The following is a 15897-nucleotide window of genomic DNA, read 5'->3' on the forward strand; positions in this document are numbered from 1 at the left end:
CTTGCTTCTAAGCACTGAAGCAGCATAACGATGTTTGCCTTGTGGCTCTGCATCCTGATGGTATCAATGAAGGATCCTTTTTTAGAACAGGCCAAGACTATTTGCTGGCCAAGAATTTTCTCTTCTCTTCGAAGGCGACAGGGCCAGGTTCTGAGCAAGTTGTAAACTGCTGACATTGATTTAAATGAGCTGAGGCTCTGGCTCCAAGCCCGCTGCGCTGGGGTGGCGTATACCTGCCGCTGAGGACTGCGGGCTTTGAGTAACATCGATCGCTTTGTGCGTTGCGGCCCATTAGATGTTATTTAAAATACTGAAGTATCAGAGAACAGAGCGATCTATAAGATTAGTGAGAGCAGATGGATCTTCTCACTCGTAAAAGTTGTTTGTTTGACTACAGTGCATAGCAAAAGTTGTATTCAGCAGCTAGCAAACATGCAGCTTTGTCCCCCACCCCGATCTTTTGAAAGCTCTGTGCAGGCATTTTTTTGTTTGTTTGTTTCTTGGGCCTTTGAGAAGAGAGAATCATAGAATGCTTTGGGTTGCAAGGGACCTTGAAGACCATCTAGTTCCCACCCCCCTGCCATGGGCAAGGACACCTTTCACTAGACCAGGTTGCTCAAGGCTTCATCCAACCCAAACCTGAATACCTTCAGGGTTACAGAAGCTGTAACCCAGGCATCCTGGCCTGCATTAGAAATAGTGTAGCCAGCAGGAGCAGCAAGGTCATTCTGCCCCTGTACTCAGCGCTGGTAAGGTCACACCTTGAATACTGTGTCAAGTTCTGGGCCCCTCAGTTTAAGAAGGATATTGAGACACTTGAACATGTCCAGAGAATGGCAATGAGGCTGGGGAGAGGTCTGGAGCACAGCCCTGTGAGGAGAGGCTGAGGGAGCTGGGGTTGCTTAGCCTGGAGAAGAGGAGGCTCAGGAGAGACCTTCTTGCTCTCTACAACTACCTGAAGGGAGGTTGTAGCCAGGTGGGGGTTGGTCTCTTCTCCCAGGAAACCAGCACCAGAACAAGAGGACACAGTCTCAAGCGGCACATGGGGAAGTTTAGGCTGGAGGTGAGGAGAAAATTCTTCCCAGCAAGAGAGATTGGCCATTGGGATGTGCTGCCCAGGGAGGTGGTGGGGTCACTGTCACTGGAGGTGTTCAAGAGGGCATTGGATGTGGCACTTGAAGCCATGGTTTAGTTAGTCATGAGGTGTTGGGTGCTAGGTTGGACTTGATGATCTCTGAGGTCTTTTCCAACCTTATTGATTCTATGATTGTGGTCTTTCTTTCCTGACCAGCCCCTCCAAATCACTGTTGGGAAATCAGAGTGAAAATGTCAAAGTAGTACTATACTGGGATGGATGAACTGGTGAGCTCTGCCTTGCCATCTCCTTTTCTCAAGCAGAACTGTAGATTTGCTCTTGCTTTAGTGATTCCTCTTTAAATACATACTTAAGGGCAGTATTTTAAATATCACTCACCATTGAGCTAAAATGTGATGCTATTTGAGGCATTATTATGTTTTCCATTGGGGACAGTTTGACCAATGTTAAGTACTTCTAAAATTCCCCCAGTACATACATACAGAAAGAGAGAGGGGAGTGGACAATGATACATGTATCTTAATGTCCCATACTAGACAGACAGCAACAAACCCACATTTTTAATAGCTTTCTGTATTGATTTCAGAACTATTTATCCTGTGACTGCAAGAACACACAATTGCAGACTTCAAAAGCTAAAGCTCAGCTTCAAATATGCTGGGCTTGATGCTAACCTCACTGTGAAACAGAAACATTGCCAGTGAAGATCATTACCCAAGGGAAATGTGATCAGAAACAGGTAGTTTTGTGCCATTGTGCTCCTCTTCTCACCTTCTTTCAGAAGGGAAGCCATGTCATGTGGAGATGCAATTCAGAAACATTCATACTTCTGCAAGCTGGCCAGAAGAACTCTTTGGAGATGCCAGTGGCTGTATCAGATCTGAATTTACTCCTCTCTGCCTATTTCATCTCAATTCTCGCTGCCACACACTTATTTCAGGTTCTGTATCTCCTGATTGCCTTTCACCCTGTATTTTGTATCTGTTACAGAAGGAATGAATCAACTCAGTTAAAGCAAAGATTATGAGTGACATTGCCTTCTGCTGAAGAGCCCAGAGATGGTGAAACACTTCTCTTATGGTACCTTCTCAGAAAAAGTGTCCCAACACAAGCTGTTCAAACTGCTCTGAAGGACAGGCTTTGGTCTCCTGCTTTGCTGTGAGTCACCATTCATGGAGGTGTTCAATAACCAGGTGGACATGGAGTTTTGGAAGGTGGTTTTGTGGCCACTGTGATGCTGGGTTGATGGTTGGGCTTGATCTTAGAGTTCTTTCCCAACCTTAATGATTCTAAGTTTATCTTTATATTGCCTTAGAAAAAGGTAGATTTATGTAAAAGACAACACAGCAGATGGATAATGAATTGCTGCAGTTAATTAGCAATTTACTAATTGCATAGTCTCACAGCCATCCAGGATCTATATCCAACCACACTAAACACAGCATGCACAATCTGGAAAACAGAGCTAAGAGAAGGAACAGAGTAAAGCTCCACAGCAGCACTGCAGTGGGCAAGAGCTCAGAAACTCCATGGAAAGGGTAATTTTATTAATGACATAAATGCAGACAAGATATGATGACAGCAAGACTGACAGCACACATTCCCTCTCCATGGAAGGAAGAAGTGGCCACCTGTATAAGGTGAGACATTTGTTCATATCAGACTTTGGGCCAACTTCTAAAGGGACCAAAATTGTTACAAGACAACAAGGCAAAAAGCAGAATAACAACTGTGAAGTTCAGAACAACAGTCTTTGGCCTTTTCAAGGATATACTTCAAAGAATTCCATGGGATACAGTCCTGGAGAAAGGAGAGGTATGGAATATTTGAAGGATTACTTCCTCCAAGCTCAAGAATGATCCATCTTAACATGGAGAAAATGAAGCAAGGGCAGCAGGAAGCCTGCATGGCTGAACGTGGAGCTCCTGCCAAAACTCAGAGATGCCAGAGAAGAACACAAGAGGCAGGGGCAGGGCTCAGTGATCCAGAAGAAATATAGGGCCACCATCAACATACTTCTGACTTACTGAAGTCTAAGCCTATCTAGACTTTCATATGGTGAGAGAAGTAAAGGACATCAAGAAAGGCACCTCAGCAACAAGAGGAAGATCCTGGACAGTGTGGACCCACTGACAAGTGAGGCAAGGGATATGCTGGAAAAGGACATAGAAACAGCCAAGTTACTCCACACCTTCACCTCAGTCTCTCTTGGTATATCCTGAGCAACCTGATCTAGCTGACCCTACTTTGAGCAGCATACTGGACTAGATCTCCAGCAGGCCCTTCCAACCTCAAGTATTCTGTGACTGCATGAGTGGAGCAAAGGAAAAACACCACATTAAAAGCACTGTGTGTTCTACCGACAGTGAGGAAATCAGGCCTGAAGAAGGAGATGCTTCTACAGAGAAGGGTGCAGAACTTGAGAGATGTGAATCATCTTTTTCTCAGTTCTATGCAGAAGCAGAGAAAATCCAGGAATGGGTCTAATCAGGCACACAAAAGGCATCTCAAGCTGACTTGCTTTGTACATGCAACGCAAAAGGAAGCTGGAGGAACTAGTGAAATATGACAAATATGTCTTTAAAACACAGAGTCTTTTGTCTCATCTGACTAAATCTGCCTTAATCAGGTGCTGGCTCCATTTTACCTCTTGAACATGAGCTCCCAGATTTGTAAGGCACACAGTGAGCTTTATCAGCAAGCAAACACAACAAAAAGGGAGGGGAACAAAAAACCCAAATCTGAATTTCACCGAACTTGAGATTGCTCTTTGCCCAGGTGACAAGATGCTTTCACCTGGCTGGAAAACAAAAGAATAGAAAAAGCAAAATCAAACTGACCAGAAGGAAGTGGGAGCAAAGTAAACTGCTTGTTGTTCTCTGCATGCTTTCCAAGCTTCTCCCCCCCCTTAATTTCAATTTGCAAAGACAGTGAAATGGAAAATGTGCCTCTAATTATTACCCCTCTGTGCTTCCTAAAAGCCTCTCTCCGAACTTTTAAGTCTCCTCAAGTTTCAGGTCCTCTTTTTCTCTTTCTCTCTTTCTCTCTCCCCCTTTTTTATTTAAACTAATCTAAAAAAAGCTATAAAAAGCCTCTGACACTATAAATTCCCTTGTAAACCCTGGGTTTATAGGTTTAATTGCCTCATTTTACTACCCTGCATGCTTTGTTCCTTCAGTATTTTAGAGAGCTGCCCCAGTATTTAGTACAAGCAGGCAACTTGGGGAAAGAGAGACCATCTCAGAGCCCTCTGCTAGGACTTGGACGTGGGCAGAGCTTTGGCAGAGTTAGCACCCTATGGAGACTGAGCCTCGAAATGGCTCCGCTCAGAGTCACGCATGTGGGAAGCTGACCTAGACAAAAAGGGAGAGAAACCTCAGCACTGGGAAGTTCAAGTGTCCCTTGACATGGGCTAAAATCAGGTTCACAATACTTGAGGGTATGAGAAAACCCACAAAAATATCTCTCACAGGGGAAGGGGCACTGGGGAAGATTCTTCTTGTTATTACTGTTACATAAATAGTTTCTTCCCCAAGCACTGCTAAAGTATAGTACAGAATCCCAAAGACTCCAGGGAAGTAACATGGACACTCCTGTGCTTGGTGCTGCACAGAGGAGGACAAAAAAAGTGAAAGCCTAGCCCAGGGAACTCCCTCTCTGAACAACCAACCTCTGCAAAGAAGGGCAAGAGGAGTGAGTATGGAAATCCCACCAAGATCCCCCCCTTGGCCCTTTCGTAGCCTCTTGGTCACAGTTCTGATCCCAAAGACACAACTTAAACAATCCACAAAATCCTGGCTTCCACACATCTTAACTGGACACTGTGGCTGTCCTGTGCCTCCCCTTGAGAGGTGCAAAGAGAACAGATGCATGAAGACTTCGTGTGAGGAGCTAACAGGAACTTCTGTTTTATTCTGAGGATTGGAATTGTCCAATGGACTTGCAGAAGCTGGCCACATTCCACAGGCTTTCTTCTCGTTAAAGAACATACAGAGCGTGCCTCTGGGCAGATGTTGCACGCACACAGCCATCCTGCAGCAATGCTGTGGAAGCTTCTTTCACCTCTTTGAGCTTTGGACCCAAGACCTTGTTCTCTGACAAAATTGGACAGCACAGCCTACTGCAGATCTTCCAACAAAAAGGTAGGGTGCTTTGCCCCTCAAACAGTTTCCAGAATCCATGTCTTGGCTCCCAGGAAACAAGATGACACCCTTGGTTTCACCTGAGTCTGGAGATTCCTTTGGCTATCATATCCAGGTGATCTATTAAGACAGACAGACTAGGGAGGATTTTATTCCCAGACTCCTTCCTTTACTGGTTCTAATTCAAGCGTAGAAAATATTAGAAAGAAGGGGAAATGAAATGAAAGCCTCAAATATTTCAAACTGTTTGGTTTTGGTTGAACTGAGGAAATGGTGAAAGCATCCAAAGATGGATTCTAATGGCAAATGAAGTTTGTTTGTTGGCTGTTTGTGGCATTGTTTTGGGTTTTTTTCAGTTTTCCCAAAGAGGTGAGGCTTGTGAATCACGATGTGCATGCATCACACACAACCACTCTTTGGTTTATGGTAGCTTCAGAAAATGTTCAGTGTTCTTAACCAAATACCTCAGAGAGAAAGAAGTCTCAAGATTATGAAGTGTCTGGAAGCTTCATTAATACAGGCCAGCCAGCAAAAGCAGACACAAATTTGTTTCCCCGTTCTTAATCTAAACCACACAGGAACTTCCATTTCTTGATGCTCTTCAAGTTACCATTCCCTGAAATGCTTCCCCCCAGCTCTGGCTATGAGGAAAAGGGACAGAGATGTTGTGTGAAGAATTGAATCTGCTTTTTGTAGCAACTGAGATACAAGAGCAACTATCTATTTGTTTTTCCAAATCACTTATGCTTTTATAGCCCTCTCTTGTATTGCTCCTCAGCCAGCACACAGACTGACTGATGATTCCTGGTCTGATACATGCATAGAGTTACAGAATGCATTGGGTAGGAAGGGACCTCTAGAGGCCGTCTAGTCCAAACCCCTGGCAATAAGCAGGGACATCCTCACCTAGATCAGGCTGCTCAGAGCCCCATCAAGCCTGACCTTGAGTATCTCCACTGACAGGACCTCCAGTACCTCCTTAAGCAACACATTGCAGTGTCCCACCACCCTCATAGTAAAGAACTTCTTCCTAATGTCCAATCTAAATCTCCCCTTCTCCAGTTTATGACATTTTCCCCTCTGGATTTCTTTTCTTAGCTGGGTCATGTGAAGAAGAAAGATGAAATGCTCCTTGCTTGTGGAAACAGAACTTAATAGTCTGTGTTTACATGCCCCCTATTCCCTGTGCAAAGGCAGATCCCAAACAACCACATTGCTTGTTTGAGCCATTAAGCTGTTGGCAGCAGGGCAGGCAAGAGGACCAATGCTGAAAGCCTCAAAAAGGACGGGAAGAGGTGGGAGAAGCACTTAGAGGATCAGAATGTGGAGGAAAAGTATGATGATAAAACAAATGAACTGAAGAAAGAACTCCTTGTTGGTGAAGTTGATCCTTCATGCTGCCCTGCTATCTTGTAAAAGGAGTTTTATTTGCCTTTTTGTGGGAGTCCTGGGAGGAAACTATTAAAGGAGCAGGCTTTAGGCAGTTTGTGGGGATGTGTAGATGGGCGTATGCGTGAGCGCGGGTGCGTGTGTCTGGGCGTGCAGGACTCTGTGTTTTCTCCCTCCCTTTTACAAGGGCCGGTTAGGTCACAAGGTTAAAGCCAGGGGGGACTTATTTTGTGTTGTAAGAATTTTTACAAAGTGTAAAGGATCAAAGTAATTAGCTGAGGGTGAGAGCCCGAGACTGTCAGAGAAGTAATGCAGCCCCTGCCCGGGAGTCTTGATTGCAGCTGGCTGGACTGGAACTCCACATACTGGGAATAAGTTAAGCAAGAGGCCTGCACAGCACGGGGTGCGTTGCTAGATATGAGACTTGTCAGGAAGAAGAAAGACAAAATTTTGGATGGAGCGACTGGAAAATGTTCCAGAAATGTGGCCAAATGAAGCACAGGAGCTTTGAGGTGTGAACATTTTAAAGCCAGCTGTCTGCTGCTGCAAGAGCTGCCAAACCATGCTGGCACTCTTCAGGGAGCAGGTCATTGCTTCCTGCTTCCAGCTGGCCTGGAAAGATTACCCAAAAGTGAGGCAGGACTCAGTCCCTTGATTCAGTGTTTCAAAGCAAGTGAGCAAGAAGGGAACAGGCAAGTGAGATGGTGAAGCATCAACATCAAAATACTGGATCCCAGGGGGCAGGTCAAAGCTAGCTACCTGCAAGTGTTATCCAAGCCCCTGAGGAGAGGGGTACCATTGTTTTCCGTGCTGGCTCTCCTGGCTGCTCATTGCTCTTGGGATGCCCTCTCTATACAATTCAAGTCCATCCAACAGCATTGCCACTAAGAATGACCAAACTACAGCAAGCATCTGTAGGGGCAGAGCAAGCAAACATCTTCCAGTACATTACTGTCCCAGGCTTCCTTATCAAAACATATAGACCAAGAGGCATCTGATGAACCTTTGATGACACAGATCTTCTGTGTCTACTAAAGTAGCTCTGGTTTTCATTCCTAGAATGACAGGGTATAGGTGCCCAGCATTCACTTCACAGCAAGAAAATCAATTGCTATTGACATTGCACAACCTATCTGCTCATCTGGTGTTCCAGGTTCCTTTTTTTTTCTTCTCTATTGTGCAGACAAAGATCCAATATTGGGAAATGAATGCTCTGTGCAAGATTCTTGCAACACAGGCCTGAGATAAGATCTCTAGCCAAACAGACTGCCCTGCCCATGCCTCAGCAATAGGGCTTGCTCAGGGGAGGTTGGACTTTAGGAACAACTTCTTGCCCAAAAGGGTTCTTGAACCCCGGAACAGGCTGCTCAGGGTAGTGGTAGAGTCCCCATCCCTAGAGGGCTTTCAAAGCCATGAAGGGGTGATGCTGAGGGACATGATTTGGTGGTGACCTGGCAGTACTTCATTAATGGTTGGACTTGATGATCTGAAAGGTCTCTTCCAACTAAAACTCTTCCATGATTCTACGTATGCAAAATGCCAAACTGCAAAGCACATGAACACAGACTCCACCACTGGAGAGCTTGCAAGTCCCTGAATCACATTTTTGATTTGCAGTAGTAACTGAGAAGAATGAATTATGTCCTCTCCTGGAAACAGGGATCAAGGTCTTCCAGATAGCCACAGAACAACCTGCTGGGCACTGTAGCCTTCATCAGGCTAGGTCACCAGATCCCTCACCTCTCCAGGACTTGTTCAGCAAAAAGCTATGGGAATTCAGGGGGATAGGAAGGAGTGAGAGAGAAAACTCAGTTTTCTCCATTTAGCAGCTGGTGATAAACCATCCTCTTCACCTGGAGCGCTGCTGTGGTGGCAGGCAGGGGCACTTCTGCAGCTGCTGTGTGTGAGAGAGAGATTTACTGATGGAAAAGCTTCGTTTTTAAACCACTGCATCACTTTTATTAAATGTTCATAATCCATATCTCACCTTTCCTCCCCAAATCATGCTCATCTCTGTGAAAGGAAATAAATGAGATGTCTAACCACAGCTTTGGCTCCAAGCCGCCTTCTGTCTCCAGCCCCTGTGAGGATGAGTTAGTGCTTTGGAGATGTTATTGATCTCCAGGCGCAGATTGTCTGGCTGCACGGTCCTTGTGTCTCCTACATAGCACCACTCCATCCCTCTGAGATCTTCCTTCCCTTGGCATCCCCCTGCTTTGGAGCCTCTTTGAGATGCAGAATGTAGAGCTGGCAGGTGTGGCTCCACGATGGCCCACAGCCATCTATCACACACTTCTCAATAAGCTAATAGCCCTAATGTGTGAAAATTGATTTCTGGGGTGAATGCAGAAGTCCCAGTGATTTACACTCTATTTCCAATTGATGAGGCTCAATTGATTTCAATAAGTACTAAAATATTTACCATAGTGAAAGGCAGGGGAAGGGCATGTGGGGAAGGGCTGGGAACAGGGTCATCACAAACACAGAAGTGTCTCAGTGGTGCTGATACACAGTATCCACAGCTTGTGGATGGGTCCATCAGGAAAGGAAGCATTTGGTGTAGGAGGAAAACTACTTGGTCAGCATTAAGCTGTGAGAAGAAGAAGGGCATTTACAAAAAGAAGGAAAAAATGGTGTGTTGTAAATACAACCTTCCAGCTCTGGGGTGAGCTAAAATTCTTGTAGATCCCCTGACTTCTGGGAGAAATAACCTTGGGAAAACATCTTTGATGCTGTGTGTGCTGTGATGCTGTGCCGATCAGAACTCCAGCTATCTTTGCCCATTGATTCTCACAGGCTCCATAACAGCAAGGTTGTGTTCAAGGTTCATGTGAAAATAAGGTCCAGAGAGCTTCCCAAATGCCTAACCACCATCACTATCTACTCTGAAAGTGAAGCCTCTCCAGACACAGCTTCATGCAATACACGTTTGTGCTCCACAGTTTGGTATCAGGACACCCCAGCAGCAGTCACTTGAGTGGGAAAACACTTCCCACGACCTAATCCCTGACTGTTGGTGTCCACTTCCCAGCTGCCTGAGCAAAGCAGAGCAGTGCATTCAGGAGAAGATGGAGGAAGGAATGAGGGAGGCTGATGTACTCTCAGTCTACAAGCTTGCCTGCATTTCCCTGAGTCTCATGGAGGATGTATCACCCTTTTCACCAGTCTCTCCTTAGACCTGAGCTTGAACTAATATAACCAGCTCTCATCTTTTCCCAAGTCATCCTACCCTCCCCCTATTTATCAATCCTCCCTTCTCCTCCCCTTTCCTTGCTTCTGTGAAGTTCTCATTTACCAGATCAAAGGTTAGCCCTTGTCAGACCAAAACCTCTGAAATACATCTCAGCAACTAATAATTTCCAAGTTTGGAGCTGCCCCCATATCTTTCTTTGTCACTCAAAAGAAATTCAGGGCAGAGGCTTTCAAGGCCTTGACAGAAAATGCTGAAACCACATCTTTGAGCAGTAAGGCAAAACCCCCAAAGTTCAGATCAAAATCTAGGTGTGAAAGTGCCAAGAGTCACTGGATAGTAACTTTTCTGAGGTGAGAGACAGCTGTGGGAGGTTTCACCCATCACACATTTCCCCTCAAGACCTTATTGTGGGCAAGTCGAGCTGCTGTCTCATCAAAGCCTTCATAACCTTGCCTGCATAGGGACTGCATCTGCACCTGTAAATCTGACAGTACATGAGTCCATGTTTCCAGGTCAGTGATTACCTGTGGAGCTGATAGCCCCACAGCCCTTGGGTTTTTCATGGCATGACTATTCTGAGCTCATCCCTTAGCAAGTGGTGGTGGATTTCCTGCAGAGGTCCTTCATGAATTTCTGAAGGTGCTGGCATAAACAGAGTTCCTCTGTTTCTTGTCATCCGTCTACCCTGGCTGCTATTCACTCATAATGCTCTGGGGACTATGAAACAGCACAAATAAAGAAAACACATTCAGCTAAAAAATAAATAATAAATCCTCTTTCTACCAGTTTCCAAAGGCAGCAGTGTCAGGAAATGATGAGCATGGCATGCACCAAGCTCAACACACAGAGTGCCATGACACAGCCCCCTCCCAGGTATACTGCATTAGCTCACTGATAGATGTGGTTCCAGGTCCTCAGCTGATGAAGCTCAGAACTGGTTTGCTCAATCACCTCAATGGGAATCTGCTTTAGAAAGATTTGTTAAACCATCCAAGGGAATGGCCACATTATAAGCTCTAGCATAAGTCTTAAGCTAATGCAAGGCAAGAGGAGCCAGTGCAGCTCTACCAGTTCAGAGCAGGTGGCTCAGTGAAACTTGAATTTCAGCAGTTCTTAGCAAACTCAGCCTCTGCCAGCTGCAAAGGGATTTACTGACCACCTTTCACATTATTCACATTTGTTATTCTGTCCTTCTTGGAAAGCACAAATGAAAATACCAGCTTTGCTTTTCAGCAGTTTTGCTTTCCTGCCTCAATGCACTGCCCAGCCTGACAGCTAAGCTCTGGGGCTGAAGGCTCAGAGCATCTCGTTGCCATTCAGATCTTTGCACTAAAATTAAAGCCCAGTGCTTGACCTAATGGACGCAATTCCTCTCTTGGCTCTTTCCTTCTCATTCCTGGCACTCTATGGCAGACTCTTCAGCAGAATGAAGTTATTTGCCCAAGCAAAAATACTTGTTCCTGCTAGAAAATGCGTCCTGCTCATGCGTACCCTTCTTACCTCCTTGCATTTGAAACAGCAGAAAAAGAGAGAAGAGAGCTGTTAATGCTGTCAGCAAGTGGCTTTTGGTCAGCTACAGCAACGATGAGCTCAGTCCCACAGCTCATCTCACTCAGCCTCTGGTTTTCCAGGTCCCTCTTTTAGATAATTCCTTACTCCTTCTTAGTATATACAAACCAAACCATCCCTCCCCTGTGCAGTCAGGAGATAAGGATGTGTCAAAAAAAGAAAAGAAAAAAAAGTTAAATCCCCAGCAACACCCACATGGTCAGCAGGGAAACCCAAACCAGCTGTGATTCCAAGGGTCTTTCTTCCTCATCATGGAGCTACTCTGTCACAGGTAATGGAAGTCGCTTAGAATCATAGAATCAACCACGTTGGAAGAGACCTCCAAGATCAACCAGTCCAACCTATCACCCAGCCCTACCCAATCAATCAGACCATGGCACTAAGTGCCTCATCCAGCCTTTTCTTGAAGATCTCCAGGGACGGTGACTCCATCACCTCCTTGGACAGCACATTCCAACGGCAAATCACTCTCTCTGTGGAGAACTTCCTAATACCCAGCATGAACCTCCCCTGGCATGACTTGAGACTGTGTCCCCTCATTCTGTTGCTGGTTGCTTGGGAGAAGAGACCAACCACCTCCTGGCTACAACCTCCCTTCAGGGAGTTGTAGACAGCAAGAAGTTCTCCCATAAGCCTCCTCTTTTCCAGGCTGAAAAAGCCCAGCTCCCTCAGCCTCTCCTCACAGGGCTGTGTTCCAGGCTTCTCACCAGTTTTGGTGCTCTTCTCTGGACACCTTCCAGTACCTCAACATCTCTCTTGAATTGAGGGGCCCAGAACTGGACACAGTACTTCATCTGCCTCTGCTTTCTCTCACCTTGCTGTTGCACTTGGAGCACCTGGCACAGCAAACTCTCAGCAGTGTAAGGCAGCACTAATTGTTATCCACCTTCCCAAAGAGATGACATAGTGTTTCATCAGCAAATGTCCCTGTTTGAGCTCTCTAGGTGAAAAATGATATGCAAGTGCAAAGTGTTTTTTAAAAATACTGGAAATACACTTTATGAATAATAAAAGAGGAGAAACTTCCATTTTAGCCTAGGTCTGTTCCTCTGGCCAGCCCCATTCCCCTTTCTCTGCTCACTCTGCAGAGCTGTATAGAAAATCAGAATCCAATCTCGGCAAATCCTATTGACTGTCTCCTGTCACTCACCTGATTAAAGGTTCCACTTACATCCAAATGGTTAGAGCCATGACTCTGAGCCATTCATAAAACTCGTATTGAAGGATTAGCTTTCACAAACTTTGCCTTAATGATTATGCATTCTATTGATCAGTGAGGGAAACTATAAAAATTGACACCAGAATAAACTTTGAAGGACTGCTCTCGCTCAGCAGAACCAGGATCAATTTGAATCGACCAGGATGATAGGGAAGGGGGGGAAAAAAAAACCTCTCTCCATTAGCTGGGTGTAATCCTGATTAGCTAAATGTTTAAGTCTCTTTCTAGCTGTCTCTGTTTGACTGCTGAAATCCAACAGCATTTAAGCGTGATGCAGATTATCGGACCATGAGGTTAGCTCTCTGAAATGCCTTGGTGTATGTTCACTCCACCTTTGCTCCAAGATAAGCCCTCAGTGAAGACTCCTTTGATGTTCACATTTTCTTATCCCTCTTCCCCTGTTTAAAACAATCCAACTGACCGCAGTGATTATTTTGTTCATAGAGAGAATAGGTACCAGCAAAAAGGAAACAGGATGTTAATGTGACATACATTCCTAAAGCCAACCAGGAATTCTTTGGGTTTCACCCTTGGAATTCTTTCCAAGCCCCCTTGGGACTGCAACCAGGAATTCTTTGGGTTTTACCTTTGGAATTGTTTCTCTTTATTTAGAATAACCTTTATTTAGAATAAACCAAACCAGGTTGGAAGAGACCTTCAAGATCATCGTGTCCAACCCATCAACCAATCCAACCCACCCAAACAGCTAACCCATGGCACCAAGCACCCCATCAAGTCTCCTTCTGAACACCTTCAATGACGGTGACTCCACCACCTCCCTGGACAACCCATTCCAATGGGCAATCACTCTTTCTGTATAGAACTTCTTCCTAACATCCAACCTGAACCTCCCCTGGCGCAGCCTGAGACTGTGTTCTCTTGTTCTGGTACTGGGTGCCTGGGAGAAGAGACCATCATCTGCCTGTCTACAACCTCCCTTCAGGTAGTTGTAGAGAGTGATAAGGTCACCCCTGAGTCTCCTCTTCTCCAGGCTGAGCAACCCCAGCTCCCTCAGCCTCTCCTCATAGGGCTTGTGTTTCAAGCCCCTCACCAACTTTGTTGCCCTTCTCTGGACTCGTTCCAGCAAGTCAACATCCTTCCTAAACTGAGGGGCCCAGAACTGGACACAGTACTCGAGGTGTGGCCTAACCAGTGCAGTGTACAGGGGCAGAATGACCTCCCTGCTCCTGCTGGCCACACTGTTCCTGATGCAGGCCAGGATGCCATTGGCCCTCTTGGCTGCCTGGGCACACTGCAGGCTCATGTTCAGCCTACCATCGACCATCAAACCCTTTTGTGACTGTATGTGTATACATTCAGGTACTCAGCTTCAGTTAGCCTGCCTGAAGTAGGAAATGGCTTAAAAGAGAAGTGTCCAAATTTTTACCTACTTTTCTAAGTAGTACTTCTACTTCTAACTACTTTTCTACTTGGTTCAATAAATAAATTTTAAAAAAAATTAAAATCTTCTGCTCACAAAATCTGGCCCTCTCCAATCCCTAGAGCATCATAGCTGCACCAGCAATAAGGATTTCATTGCATTGTACTGAGCAGTGTTTTCCAGCTTCCAGCCAGAACATACAAACAGGCATACAGCTGCCCTTCAAAAGCCAACTATAGGTTAGCTGAGGATACCCATTTCCAGTCCCTTCTAGTCTCTGTATTTTACTGCCTAATCACAAGCATTAAAATGTCATTTCAACATAGCCACCACCAGTTTATCTCACCTGAACGTTCAGCATTGCCAGTTCATGGTACTGAAGTTGAAATCGCAGCTGTGAAGAGCAGTGAATGAATCCTCCCAGTGTATTCCAGTTCTAGTGCATGCAGAGGAAGAACAGCAGGAGCTTCCTGAGAGACTTAGAGCTTCATCCAGAACTTGGCTAACATCTCCCCATGAGTAGCTGTCCTGTTCCAAGAATCATGGATAAGATCCAGCCCAGAGAAGCAGATGTTTTTGATCACAGAAGGGACCCTATCTACAGCCCAGCATTCATGGCCTTTGGAGTCCAGCTCAAGTTTACATTATGCTACAATATCTTCCCAGACTCAGTTCCAGGTGCTCACTAAAATCTGGGTCTCCATTTTATTATGAGGTTACTCACTGAATGAGCAATCTGTTTGCTCTTGTTTGACAATAATACAAACTTTCTTACATGGTATCCCAGGCAGTGAGGCTAGAATGAGCAGACAGGTAACAATAAAAAAAAAGGACTGAAAGTGAACCCAATGAATTGGCCAGTTTGAAGAAAAGTCCTTCAGCAAAACCCAATGGTTAAGGCAGAACATTCCTAGGGCTGCAGAAATTAGGTAACTGTGCAAGCGAGCAGGATTCATCTCCATTTTAGTGGTTAGAAAATGATGTCTACTGTAAATACTCCTCCAGACACAGGCATCTCCCTGAGGTTATACAACCCATCTGTTCTACACATCCTTTGGGGGATGAAATGGTTCACCTTCTAACTAGCACATGCTAGACACCCCCTCAGGGTAACAAGGATGGCCATCTGCATGGACCCAGAAAGAACCAAAAAGTGTGGTCAAGACAGGAAGCCAAAGTCCATGTGATGAACACAGTCAGCATTCAGAAATAATTCTCAGGTGTGTTCAAAGGCACAGGCCCAACCAAAAAGACAAGATGAAGTCCTCAATAAGAATCTAGTCTCCCCCAGAGATAAAGTCAGAAGTAAAGCTAGTAAGAGAAAAAGGTGAACTACTGTAAGGTAAAGTCAGACATATCCCAATTAGCAGTGGAACGCTTGGACATCACGGTAGGAAACTCTTACAGCAAGCTACTAGGAAATGTTGTGCACTGGCTACTTCTGAAAGTCTGGACACTCTTCTGGAAGGTGTGTCACCCACCTGGAGCTCAATAGATTATCTATAGCTGACATAACTAATAACTGGAAAGCCAGGAAGAGACATTTTACAAGCACTTGTAGCGATAGGACAAGAGTGAATGGATTGAAGCTTGAGGAGGGCAGAATTAGATTGGAGATTAGGAAGAAATTCTCTATGGTGAGGGTGGTGAGACACTGGAACAGGGAGGTTATGGATGCCCCCTGCCAGGAGGCGTTCAAGGCCAGGATGGATGAGGCCTTGAGCAACCCGGTCTAGTGGAAGGTGTCTCTGCCCATAGCAGGAGGGTTGGAACTAGAAATGATCACTAGAAATGAGAAAAGTTATCTTCTGACAGGCAAAATTTAAATAAAGATTAAAAGATAAAAAATCATAGAAAACTGAAAAATAAGAGTTTCCACACATAAAAACATGCACAGTGGAGATCAAG

This window comes from Melanerpes formicivorus, unplaced genomic scaffold (assembly GCF_026170545.1).
Source record: "Melanerpes formicivorus ecotype bairdi unplaced genomic scaffold, bMelFor1.0.p_v2 SCAF_60, whole genome shotgun sequence".
Lineage (NCBI taxonomy): Eukaryota > Metazoa > Chordata > Aves > Piciformes > Picidae > Melanerpes > Melanerpes formicivorus.